This window comes from Semicossyphus pulcher, unplaced genomic scaffold (genome assembly GCF_022749685.1).
Source record: "Semicossyphus pulcher isolate SPU_LCO1_2020_fin unplaced genomic scaffold, fSemPul1.0.p SCAF_11, whole genome shotgun sequence".
Lineage (NCBI taxonomy): Eukaryota > Metazoa > Chordata > Actinopteri > Labriformes > Labridae > Semicossyphus > Semicossyphus pulcher.
In genome coordinates this window covers 22,220,056-22,234,073 of record NW_027211615.1, presented here as the reverse complement: position 1 = coordinate 22,234,073, position 14,018 = coordinate 22,220,056, and the positions used below count along the sequence as shown (strand labels likewise).

General features: G+C 42.5%; 1 protein-coding gene across 1 annotated transcript in view; it reads right to left on the bottom strand.

The window, feature by feature from the left end:
* The window catches only part of fam49a (family with sequence similarity 49 member A), a 43,409-nt gene extending 29,511 nt beyond the window's left edge, over window positions 1-13,898 (bottom strand). The window contains exon 1 of the mRNA XM_069656200.1: window positions 13,816-13,898. The gene's annotated coding sequence lies outside the window, so the exon portion shown is untranslated. The remainder of the gene's footprint in view (window positions 1-13,815) is intronic.
* Window positions 13,899-14,018: the final 120 nt, after the last annotated feature.

The following is a 14,018-nucleotide window of genomic DNA, read 5'->3' as shown; positions in this document are numbered from 1 at the left end:
TAGGAAAGGAGAAAAAGCTACAATTTGAAAGCAAAGAGAAACCACCACAACTGAAGCTGCTTTCCCACTGGTCAAAAAAAACCCCGCTAAATGGGAAGGTTACAATCTGCATTCAGACCCGGGTCAAATGACTCAGCAGTAGACCCGGGTAATTATCGTCATGGCTCCAATTGCATTGATGGGAACACAAGACCTAAGTCGACATGCTAATCTCCGCCCCCTCTCCGGCGCGATGCTATGCTCTATCGGTAACTTCTGCGACTCCTTGTCATCTCAGCTACAAACTCCGCCCGTCTCCGCCCAAAGCAGCGCTCGAACATCGTTCCAAATTTGTCGGTGGCGAGTTTGATAAACAGACTGAATGAGTACAATAAAGACCTAACCACCGTCTTCACTGCTTACTAACCCTGTTTCAGGCGCGTTGTTTTCGTCGGTGCGGCTGTGGCTCAGTGGTAGAGTCGGTCGTCTTTCAATCGAAAGGTCGGCGGTTAGATCCCCAGCTCCCTCAGGCTACATGTCAAAGTGTCCTTGGCCAAGACAACAGGTATGAATGTGATAACTGATTGACAGTTGGGCACTTTATGTAGCAGCCTCTGCCATCAGTGTGTGAATGGGTGAATGTAACATGTAGTGTAAAAGTCCATTTACCGTTTACGTCAGACGGTGACGCAGCAGAAAAGAGATATGAGAGAGACTGAGATATGCTGAGACATCTGTCAATCAAGCAACATACTTCAGAACGCTACAATATATACTGTGGATTTAATTAGCATTGTCTTTACATTGTTCCTCTCTTTAAGGGGGGTTAAACAATCCCCATATTTGTCATGAACTGTATGCACTGCATTCTTGTGGTCTTCATTAGAATAATTATAAGGTAATAGACCCATAGGATCTAATTAAAGGCTACCATGGTATGTGCAAAACACAAGAGGTTATTTCTCCGAAGGACCTTTTTGAGATCACGCGTGATTCGATGGGAGGTTACAATTGAATAAGGGACACTGTTCTGAGTCTTAAATGTCAATGTCCTAACACAGAAGCTCTTATGTCTGTTAAGTCGACCCATTTCCTCTGTGTGAGACTTTGTTTAAACCAAAAGGAAACCAAAGTCAACACCGACGACCCAAAATAACTTCTGTTTGGGAATCTCTAGGAAAATGACTGGCAAGCACAAACCAATTGTTTAGCTATAGTGTCTATCATTTGCAGTATTTTCCAAAGTGCCTTTACAGAACCATAAGAGTATTATTTTGGTACAAACTGCTTCTGAGCTTTCTAAGTTGCTTATTTGTATAGTTGAACATTTACACACTAAAGTTCCTGAAGAAGAATGACCCAGTACAACCTGTACATACTCATCACCTCAGTGCCTGCTGAGTGTTGTCCTTCTAAAGCCGCTTTCCCGCTGGTCAAAAAACACACTAACACCTGGCTTTTTTGCTTAATGGGAAAGGTTAGAATCAGCATTCAGACCCGGGTCAAATTACTCTGCAGTACACACGGGTAATTATTGCCTCAGCTCTGATCGGCATTGATGGGAACACAAAATCCTGGTCGACACGCTAATCTCCGCCCCCTTTACAAACTCCGCCCGTCTCCGTCCAAGCAGCGCTCGAACATCGTTCCAAATTTGTCGGCGGCGAGTTTGATAAACAGACTGAATGAGTAATAGATACAATAAAAACCTAACAACCATAACATCGTCACTGTTTAGTAACCCTGTTTCCGGCGCGTTTGTGTCGTCAGACGGTGACGCAGCAGGAAGAGACCGACAGGAGGATACTTCACTGGCAATGGGAAAAAAGACAATCTATATTTATAAGTGGGTCTTCCTGGGTCTGAAAAACCTGCGTCAACACGCTAATTTTTGGTGGGAAAGGGGTATAAGTGACCACTGAGACCATCTACTTAAAATAGTAGAGGGGTAGTCAATAGCACAACGATCAGACTAAGGACAGCGTGGGTTTTATTATCTTGGGGCAAAAATAAGGATGTATGCACGTATATAAACTACAAAGCATGTTGGAGAAAAGTGGTCAGCGAGTGGCATATGGACAAGCTCTGCTCAAGATAAGCCAATTAACTACAGGTACGGAAGATATAAACAATATACATACAACACACCAGCCTGGGACTTTAGAAAAACACAGAGATTGGCCTTGGCGCTCTGCATTCATTTTTAAAATGTTTCTGCTGTTTTGACTGGCCAGGAAAACAGGCCTTCAAATTGGGTTAAGGGAGCTGCGTCTCCCTCAGGCTCCCTTCGCTGGAGCAAATGTGACAGCAGGGCGTTGTTGAGGGGGGGGGGGGGGGGGGGGGGGGTTGAGCTCAGCTTGAGGGGAGGTTGGCTGAGTTTTGCCCTAATATGGACACAGGCCGGGGGGAGCGGGGTGCTGCAGGGAGGCAGGAGAGAGGGTGGGCAGGGTGGAGAAGGGGAAACCTGCCCAGCGCCACCACAATGGCAGCCTTGCTTCACTCTGCTCTGTCATTGACACTCGTTCTCCTTCCTCTTACAGTCTACTCGACATACCGGCACAGGATTCAACAGTCTCGGTCCGCTGACTGTGCTCTAAACGCTCTACACACACTGAAGGCCTCTTCAGCAGACAGGACGCGTACATCGAGCACAGTTCATATTTAAGCACTCGCAAACCCAGCATCACATCACACACTCGCACACACTTGAGCCAGTGACACCGAAGCACAATACTGAGTGTAGTCCACTGCAGCAGTACTGGGCTCCGTTCAGCAGCTGGCTCTGTGTGCCCTGTGGTTCACTCAGATGGGCCTGCTGCCTACTTTTACACTTGCTCATTACAAACACACCACTATCCCTCCTCCACATCTGGCCTCTGATGTAGAAACAGAGAGAGAGAGAGAGAGAGACACTGATAAGGGCAACAGAGACTCACTTTCTGTTAAAAGAGCTGAGGAGAGGGAGGGGGGTCTGTGGTCGTAGTAAATAACTCCGAGGCCTCTGTCAATGCTAAGAAAGAGAAAGTGGGATAGAAAGAGCCGGACTGCCAAGGCACATAGGAGAGCAAGAAGAGAACAATGGAAGGAGGAAAAGAAATCAAGGCAAAAAGCGAGTAGGAAAGTGAAGGAGGGCGTTTGGTATTTGGAGAGGAGGAGGCAGAGTGACTGGCTGCTGCTAGCAGCTTCTGCTGCGCAGAGTGGGACTCTAGGCGTAGAAATTCCTCCTACATCTCTGCTCAATGCCACTTCTGTTCTGCCAAGCCCTGCATGTCAACAGCACTGCAGATACAAAGGGAACCATGTCTGTGTGTGACTGACTCTTGTGTGAAACTAATGTTGTGTGTGTGAGAGCATCAAGCAATCTGCTCAGCCACCAACTCTGCGGGGTGGGGGCAACAAAAGCCGCTTTCCCACTGGTAAAAAAAAAACACTAACACCCGGCTTTTTTGCTTAATGGGAGAGGTTACAATCAGCACCTGGGTCAAATGGCTCTGCAGTAGACCGGGGTAATTAAAGCCTCGGCTCCAATCAGCATTGATGGGAACCAGTGTCGACACGCTAATCTCCGCCCCCTTTCCGGTGTGATGCTATGCTCCATCTGAAACTTCTGCGGCTCCTTCCGCCCGTCTCCGTCCGCATCGTTCCAAATTTGTCGGCGCCGAGTTTGATAAAAAGACTTAATGAGTAATAGATACAATAAAGACCTAACCACCGTAACATCTTCACTGTTTACTAACCCTGTTTCAGGCGCGTTTGTGACGTCAGACGAAAGCAGGATACTCCACTGGCAGTGGGTACGGAGACAATCGGCATCAACTGGCTAAATTTAGGTGGGAAAGTTGACAACAAGAGAACCCTAACTGATACACCTAAGCAGATGAACAGATGCCCTAAATCTAAAGTATCACACATACTAAACATATTTATCAACAATCCACAAATACTAACTTGATTTCATCATTTATCCACTTGAAATATTCTTGGGTGACGAATGGTCAACCAAAGACTAGGCTGCTATTGTTAGCTATGTGTATTGCAATGCTATGACAGAATAATACCATGGTTTAATGTTATTGTAATTAAACCATATAAACCAGAAGAAATGGTTTGACAAGTAGCGAAATAAGCTTATTGGCTTTATCGCTCGGAGCTGGATAAGAAGATCAAATACCTCAAATCTGCCGGTTAAATATAAAGCTCCAGCTAGCAGCTAGTTAGCTATATTTAGAAGGAAGACTAGAAACCAAGCAGCTATCTATTGGCCTGAGAAATGCCAGCATGGACATTAAAAAAACACACTCCAAAAACTCAGATCCTCAAGTCGATTCAGGTCAAGTCAATCCCCATTAGGCCACATACTGAAACACGTTTACAGTCTCTATGGCAACTGGGCAGGTGGTGAATATGTATATAGCTCACTCGTTTACATTAAGGCCGACAATAACACATAATAAGAGGCAAGACCACTTTGAGTAACAGGTGGATCTCGCTAGCTGTCACCTCGGCTAATTGTATTGGTGGGGCCTTTTGATAGACAACAACACTGCGATCTCGTGCTCAGGGGTTTAAACAACACAAAAACAATCACTGCCACGGACAAAGAATTATATCACAATACTAGAATGTATCCATATTTTCTTTTACCACTACCACAGGTAATGTCTGACGGTAAAAAATTCTACCTGCCAGCGCAAACTACTTATTTGGCATCAAACAAGTCACTGTGCCACTGAGCCAAGCGTCAGTCTTGCACATGACATTGTTCGCAGCTTAGAGAAAAGGTCCCTGGGTAATTTCTGCAAAAACAGGCTTTATCAACACAGGGAGTGGGACACATGGGTGTTCCTTATAAAAACAGACCTATTTATGGCGGTCCGTGAACGCTTGCTCTACACTGAAGGATCGGTGCTAATCAGTGCAGAATGGTTAAGCAGAAGACGCTTGACCTTTTCATGCCTTTGGTCTCTGCCATCAGACGAGTCTGCAGGCTTGACTGAGGACGAGATCAAGTGCACTCGCTAAGTTAGTCATGCAACATATCCAGGCCAGTTTTCTCCTCCTCACACTGCCTTCACTTTGTTACTCCGAGTCTGCGTGCCATACATCTTGTGTCCATGCCTGGAAAGCAAAAGTGCAGATCACAGCACACACACAGTCACAGATACAGGAGCCTGTGCATAGCCCAAGCAGAACTAAATGACAGAGAGAAGGAACTCTGACTCCTGAGACTAATAACAGTGCGCTTTATTGGACACTAACTGTTGCACAAATAGAGACGTGACAAGTTTCAGGAAGTACACTGACCAGTGATGTTTCTAGGTACGCCTCCTGCGTCTTTGACACATTTAAAGGGATGCAGTAAACTCCCTATCCATGCATCCCAGGGACGCACCTAATCTTTCCCATACAGAACGGTACATTATAAACTAGATTTGTAGTGAAACTTAAAATCACACCTTTCTGTCAGAGCACCGCTGTTTTAACCCTCTGCACATCTAATCAGTGCAGACAAAGATCACGAGTACACAGTCTTGCGACGCGCTACTTTAGCTGCAACAAGAACAACTAGCCAGTCACCACGAACTTCGTAGTGGTTAAAAAACTCTTTTCGCTGATCATGCTGCGTTCAGTCATGTTGTTGATGTTGTACCGTCTCAGGGACGCGCTGTAGTGTAATAAACAAAACAAACTCTGCTGGCTGTGAAAAACATACAGTACGTCCCAATGGCGGCCGCCGTTTTGTGCTCAGATGACGTCTGTGCAGATTAGGGATCGACCGATTATCGGCCGGGCCGATTATCGGCCGGGCCGATTATCAGCGCCGATATTCGGCATTTTGACGCATATCGGCATCGGCCTTTTTTTTTCTTTTTTTGCTTTAATCTGACGGCCGATAAGAGTGCAGAGTGCTCACACACACGGCGCAGAGGAGAAAAAGTTCATTTCTTTGCAAATTTTATTTAACTTTGTTTTATTTACTTTATAAAACTTCAGGAAGTTATTTATTTATTTATTTATTTCAATTTTCAGTTAACTGTATAAGAGATGCTGCTGACCCTGGGAACTCCCTGCACTTTTTGTTTGTTTGTTTAATAAACATATGCTTAAAGGCATTTAAACAGAGTTAAGTGTTGGAGTTTGTATTATTCAAAATTTTGACGCCAATATTTTCACTTTTACTGCAAATGAATATCGGCTCCAAATATCGGTTATCGGCCTCCTTGACTACTAATAATCGGTATCGGCCCTGAAAAAACCATATCGGTCTATCTCTAATGCAGATATCCCGTTACCGCTCGCTAAGTACAAGTAATCACTGACAAATGCTATAGACTTGATTTACACTAAGGCTGCTCACAGCGCACCACAAACATGTCTGCATGATTTTATTTTTATCACCAGACTCCACTGTGTTTGTGATGTTTCATTTTTGTGATAAAAGTGTCACAGTGATTGACCCATTTTCTGATCACCATTAATCACATTTGATTTAGTAGATGTTCAGACTAGAAGAGGTTTATTTGAGGTAGAGATAGACTGATATGGTTTTTTCAGGGCCGATACCGATACCGATTATCAGTAGTCAAGGAGGCCGATAACCGATATTTGGAGCCGATATTCATTTGCAGTAAAAGTGAAAATATTGGCGTCAAAATTTTGAATTTGTTTAAATGCCTTTAAGCATATGTTTATTAAACAAACAAACAAAAAGCGCAGGGAGTTCCCAGGGTCAGCAGCATCTCTTATAAAGTTAACTGAAAATTTAAATAAATAAATAAATAACTTCCTGAAGTTTTATAAAGTAAATAAAACAAAGTTAAATAAAATTTGCAAAGAAATTAACTTTTTCTCCTCTCTGCCATGTGTGTGAGCACTCTGCACTCTTATCGGCCGTCGGATAAAAAAAAAACGATAATCGGTCGATCCCTAATTTGTAGTGTGTCGTGTGTTAAAATCAGCACCTATTAATAATTTAATTTGGTGCAACAGAAGACTATTTTATTAGAATTTTGTATGTCATGCAAAGTACAGTTGTTTTCAGATTGTAGATGCACATACATAAGAATATCTGTTAATTAGAACCATATGTAACCATACCAACATCAAACGCATACAACTGCAGCATGTATGTAACACAAGTAATGTATCTATTTTTCTAGCAGCTGCAACAATATCAAAATATAAAGACTTATAATCAGTATAAATCATCACAATCCCAAGATACAGTAATCAGGGTCAGAGTTTAAGCCATTACTTTGCAGCCCGCACGGACGCCCACACACACACACACACACACACACACAAACACAGTAAGCCAGTTCTGACACAGTCAGTGCCCTGCCCTGTCCACACTGCTGCTGTTTTGGTCACTCCACTGGTGTGACGGCTGCACGATATTCTTTCCCTTGCAAGTCCGTTCGCTTGTCATCAACAATAAACAGTTGTAAATCTCCGGATTCCCGCACCTGCTAAGATCAGTGAAAGTGCTGCTGAATTGCAAAAAGGCAGTCGTGCTGAGGCCAAGATCCTCCTGCCAGCTGTGGAAATGCAGTAAAACAGGTGGCTTAGCAGCGCTAATCTCTGTCAAGGTTAATATAACATTTTATGCAGTCAGATTTTTACGTTCAACTTAATGTGCTTTTGATTCACAGATCTTGCAGTGGCAAAAAAAACCCTTAGTATTTACATTTAAAGTGCCAGTACAGCAAGTAAAATCAAGGTGGATGGTGCCAATCTCTTGTAGTTTCAGAACTTTCAAACTAGCTCTGCTGTGTAACATGTTTTCCAAGGCTTTCCAATTTTCCAGTGGCCTAGAAAATAAAATGCTTTGGGCATTTTCACATTAATAAAATGCCAAAGCAAAGAAGCCCATAGTTGAATGTACTTTGCACAAAATTGATAGGACAGATGGTGAGCATTTTAAATGACTCTGTGGTAGCAGCACTCGCACTTCAAAAACAACAGGTTACTTATCCGACAGCATGCGGCATTAAACATGACAAGATTAAAGACTGCCAAAAAAACTTTAAGGATTTAAGAATGAAAGAGTTTATTGTGTTTTTAAATCCTCTTGTGAACCAAAGATAACATGTTTCTTATCAGAAAATAAAAGCTAATGGGCCGGCTATGATTGAGAAAACATCACAAAAAAAACAAAACATAACAAAAGACACCCGGGAGCAGCCGTAGGTTAATAAATATATCAAATTAGACGATTGTGAGCTCAGCCTCTGAACAACACAAAGCTGCGAGAGCGAGCTGAAACGGAGCAGCAGGCAGACTAACAGAGAGCTGTTGTCCCTCTGACAGGATGTGTGTATAAAAAGTGAAACGTGAGCGGGAAGTGTGCGGGGTCATAAAGCAGCGCAGTTCCACACACACACACACACTCATTCTCACAGACAGACAGATAAAGAGACAGGCAGACGGGTAGTTTGGGGTAAAACAGGAACTCGGGAGTGGACGGTTTGATTCGCATGATGTTTTACTGGGACACAGCCATGCCTGAATGCACACACAAAAAAAAACTAATTTCCTGAGAGGAATAAAAACAGGAGGGGATCGGGGGGCCGGCCAACAATGAATACAAATACTGTAGAAATTTGACTGGAGGACATTTTTTCTGGTAAACATTGAACGCTGGTGGCTGAAGTGTTAAAACACATTAAGCTTTTAAGAGATAAGCTGTTCGAACTGCTGAGATGTATTAATCCTGCTTTGCTAAATTATTAGTCTGAAAAGGCTTCTTGTGTAAGTAGGTACACAATTATGGGTGAAATAATTACCCTGATTCACAGGCCTTTTTCACAGCAGAAAGTTTGACTTGTCATAGCAGGAATGTGTCCGAGAAATTGCGACAGTGAGCCAGCATGCTATGAATATGAGGACTCCGAAACTGAAGCAGCTAAATGTAATGTGAAAATATCTAATATCAATAGTCATAACGAGACCCATTTGGTCCACTCATTAGGTTATTTTCACTTTCGCAGTTCTTGACTAAATGAGGTAGCACAATGGTGATTGAGCCTATGGCCCACTGATGAAAGCCTTTGCATTTGCAGTATTACAGACTGGCTGTCTGGTGACGCGTTTTCCATCAGCCAGCAGTGGTTGGTCTGTCAGAGAGGGTAGGCGGAGCTAAGCGGCTGCTTTTCCGGTCTCTGCAAGTGTTGCGAGTAAACAGTAATCTACTATGGCTGAACAAACAAAGAAAAGATCAATGACTACAGATACAACTTCAAAAATAAGTGAAAATCCAAAGAAAAAGAAACAAACTCGACGCTCAGATGAAGGCAAACTGTCTAAAGAGGAAAGCGACCGTCAGCGAGGAAAATCAAGAGTTACAACCGGAGCCAACCCTGAACGCCACACATGCAACACTGTCTGGATACCTGGGAAGTGTGCTCCTGCAATTACCGGTTCTCGCCATAGGTGCCGCCAAAGAGAACGATCTTCAAGATTAAGACAATAAGTCACTTTATTGATAAGTCAACTGACTATTAAAACATTCATCAAATTGTTGATTAATTAGCTGCTGTCATTATTTGCCTCATGCAATCATATTTTTCACCTGGAACTCTGGAACTGTCAGAGCGACTGATGTTATTCAGTGAGTGTTGACTGTTATAAAGATGTACGGTAAAGGAATGAAACAAGCAGCAGAGGATGGATGCTGCTGTCCTAAACAGACCTAATCTTGTGTCTTCAGTGCCAGGTCCTCTCAGTTAAATGAAACACCTCGACATTGTTGTTGCAATATTTTATGACAACTTAAATGTGAGTATATTATTCAAATTTTTCAACTCTTCCATAATCTTAAATCTCCTGACTTCACTGTTTAAACTTTATTCCACTCCATCTAATACTTACTGTCACACACATATGCACACACACACACACACACACACACACGCAGAAACACACACACACACACACACACACACACGCAAAAACACACACACACACACAATCTGTTATTTGAGCATCTGAGGCTCTGGAGCCAGCGAGAAGTCTGTTGTGTTTTCTGTTCCAGCCCAGATGGCAGCATTGGCTGAGTCAGCGGTGGCCGGTGGTCCACAGTAAACTGGATGATTAGTTGTTGACAACGGGACGAGAGCCGAGCACTTCGAGCCAGGAGCTATAGAACATTTCAGTTTACTCCTTTTGAATACAATAACCACTATAGCAAATTTAATACGAGTGTTCGGCTTCTCCTGACAGACATCAACTAAGAAATAAAATCCATTGGATTGATAAGGTTTGAAGTCCTGGTCATACCTGTAAACCTGTCGCCATAACTTAAACCAACTCTAACTATTCTCTTGGTGTAGCGTGGGCATCCTTTGTCTACAGTTGAATGGAGGAGGAACTAATTTCAAAATTTGACATGCAAAGACAATAATGTTCATTGAATGAACTAGAGACAGCCTTGCCGTGCCGCAGGCTAACCTCAGTCGGCACCAACAATGAAATAATGATATAAAAACACTTCCCATTGCTTGTTCAGCTAAAGCATCAAATATTAGACTTGGCTTTGGTGCAGAATTCTCCTGGTAGGAAATCCTCTGTGGTTTCTTATGTAGAGTCACAAAGCAACTTCTGATTCACAGCTGGACTTCGACAAACAAATCCACTGAGGCATTTGGAGTTTTGAAGAGGCTATCTGCAAATATCACATCACCTTCATCTGGCCTGTTGAGTTTAAAACAGCACCTTTCAGTAGCTGAAGTCTCTTTGTGGTACTACTGTAATGGCTGTACAAATCATATCCCACGCATCAATGCTCAGTGCGACCCAACTGTGTGTCAGTTTAATAAAATATGTATTTTCTTTGATACACATTCAACCCAAAGGTGAAACGTTGCATACGTTGCTGTGTAGTTTCAGTTCACACAGGGCTGGGCCTTTAAACATTCTCGATATGAGATTCATGTTGATAATGACTGGAACCTCTGAATGATAGCTCAAACTGCCTAACAAACAGCATAAATAAACACAAGAACAGCCGTGTGTGCGTCTGCAAGAAGAAGAAGTTTGAAGTACTTTACTCATTGGCCGTCTGGAGTTAAGAGAGGAACAAGTAAGTTTCGGAAGCTCAGCTCGCAGCCCCTGAAGCCTTGCTGATGAGCGTCAGAGAAAAACTGATTCCTAATGTAAACGTGATTTATTTAGTGATTGAGCTGTGTTAATCTTTGTGTGGGAGAAGAGGACACTTCTGGATAATTCGGCACTAGGTAAAAACCTTGTGAATGATGAACGCTGAAGGAATCGTAACCGTAAAACTGAACACGGTCGCTGTCCCTACTGATGACCTGTGTCCCCTAAAAGACACAGGAGAGAGACTGATTTTTAACATGAAACTGCTATGAACCGCCTGGTTACTTCATGCCTCTGTTTCTATCATCAAGGTACTTTTCAAACTTGCAGCATTATCAAATTGTATATTAAGACAAATAAAAATATCGATCCATTATGAAAAAACTATTGTGTTTTTTGCCATATCGTCTAGTCCTAGTGTTACATCAGTTTCTATTCTAGTCCTGTTTAGATTGTGCAGGCTGCAGCAGTGGAACTTTACGACTGGCTGCACTGTCACAATAAAATAATAAACATAGCCAACATTGTCAAAGGTTAGCAGTATTTATGCAATCTTTTCTTATTGCCTAAGTAAGAAATACATCATTATATACCACCATAAACCATTTAACAAAACAACCTACAATGCGAGAGCAGGTTAAAAACCACAATGTGAAAACCTGCCACTGTGCGAAAGGTTATGAGATGCCATATCCTGTTTTCCGATCACAGACACAAACAACTCGTGAGTCGTGAGAAAACAGAAACTACAATACTTTTGAACCAACAGTTACTGTCCTGCCACAGCGATGGTCGAGCCACGCATGCTTCATTCAGACTCCGTTTGTAACATCTAACGTGTCTTCCTCCTTTCAGTGTTCTCCCATTTGCTGCACCACATTGCATCAGCACATCATCTGAAACCTTTACATGGTTAACCAGCACCTCACATTAGAAATAGATTAACCAGTGTGCAGGGAAATAAATAATGCCTATCGCTAGGATGTTCCAAAGCAATGCATCAGATGGCACTAAAGCAATACTCCTTAATTTTAATGTTTGAATGTTAATAATGATATCAATATTCAGAGGATGATGGAGCTTAATAGTTGAAGTAAAGATAAGAGTCTTGCCACTTCAACATTACAGTGTAAGCTAGAGTTTATCATCACTATTCAAACTGTTGTGCTGGCCAAACATTTGAAAGCAGAAGTCAAACAGAACAACACTGGGTCTTAAACGTGGTTGTAAACCAACCGTTACATCATGTGTGATGCTTCATATATTTTGCTGCTTATACTAATGACTTGGCATTTTCCTTTTGGGGCTATATAAAGCCCCGCGTGCCCTTACTTGTCCACAGTGAGTAAAAGGGAATACATAGGTGCACAGCTACCCGAGGCAATGCAAAGAACATGCAAAGCATTTCAACTTCTTCTAAGAGAGATCAGGTTCGGCCACAACAGCCATTGTCTCGCATGTTTCAGTCACACAATTCAACATGCATTCCATTAATGCTGCAATTACGGCCTGGCATACCGACTGAAACAAAACACGTAAGCACACAAGAGCATGCACACACTGGGGTTGAGGAGTGCAGCTGTTGCTGTACGTCCTCTCTTCACAAAAGAGCGCCTTTTCAGTGCATAGAGAGCCACAAAAAAGGCACATTCCTCACGGAGCATTTAAACTTTGTATCTTAAGCTGGTTTCAAATATCGGGCTTCTAAACATATGTTACCGAGTCATGACACTTTTAAAACCCCTGACATTGGCTAGTTAACTTCTTTGCATAATTCAGTCAGAGTGCAAACCATTAAGACTTAGTATTTGGAAAATCATTACTCATGATGGATTTCTGACTTTAGCTAGGTTTCACTACCTAACTACTCCTAAACACTGCAATGACTAATATAGGACTAAATAAACATCTTGTAGTTGCTTGATGTGATGAAGAGTGTGCTCCAAATAACACCCCCATGGGGCAAAATAGAGTCACTCATTAGCAGCTCATGTCAAGAGAAGAGAGAGAAACAGCTGCAGTTGTCTGGCATTTATTTACAACGGTGGTTTTCAGACCAGACAACATAAAACTCAACTATAATAATAGGACTCTTCTACTGGTTAAACTGGCTTTTAAATTCACACATTAGAACACAAAAAACACTCATAATTTTAAAGCACTTGCCAGTATACAGTAAGTACAGCATTGATGTCATGTCGAGATGGACTGTAACTTTACATAGCAGTGATTGCGGATGAAAACTGATGTTTAATTGTCCCAAAGCACTTTACTCGACTTACTCATTCATTCAAGCTAGTGAATATCAGCATAAAGCAACAACACATTCGTACAATAAACTGACAACGGGAAAACTCAAATGTAACGTGGCTTCAATTCGGCTGCTACTTGCTAAGTTTGAAGGCTAACCAGCCTGTTAGCCGGCAGCGCTGTCAAGGAAACTCAGGAGAGGTTACTTCCTCAATAAATTAGCCTGAAAGACTTAATAGTCACATGCGGTGATAAATAAAAGTCTTATCACATTCGCATGGCGTTTAAACGCACCAATTTCATCGCTCAAAAGCGGCTAATGTTAGCTAGCAAGTTAGCGCTTCCTCCCCCGGCATCTCTTCCCATGTGAACTCATCTGACAGGCACTGATTTGACCGGGGTACATAATTTGGCACGACACCATGTATAGTAAATCCAACTTAAAGCCCACTAAACATGAGTAAAAGTTGGTTAAATCTAAAAACTCACCTGTAGTCTCTTGGAGTAGTACTTTTTCAGATGCTATGAACCGAAATCTTGGTCTGAGCAGTACTTTCACCAACCTTGGCAGCTCTGCCTGTCCCCAGCAGCAACAGACAACAACACGCTCAACGCAGACCCCTCCCTCTGCCACTAGAACAACCATGAAAAAAAGACTTTCATGCCCCACCCACTCACATTTGTAATTGGTC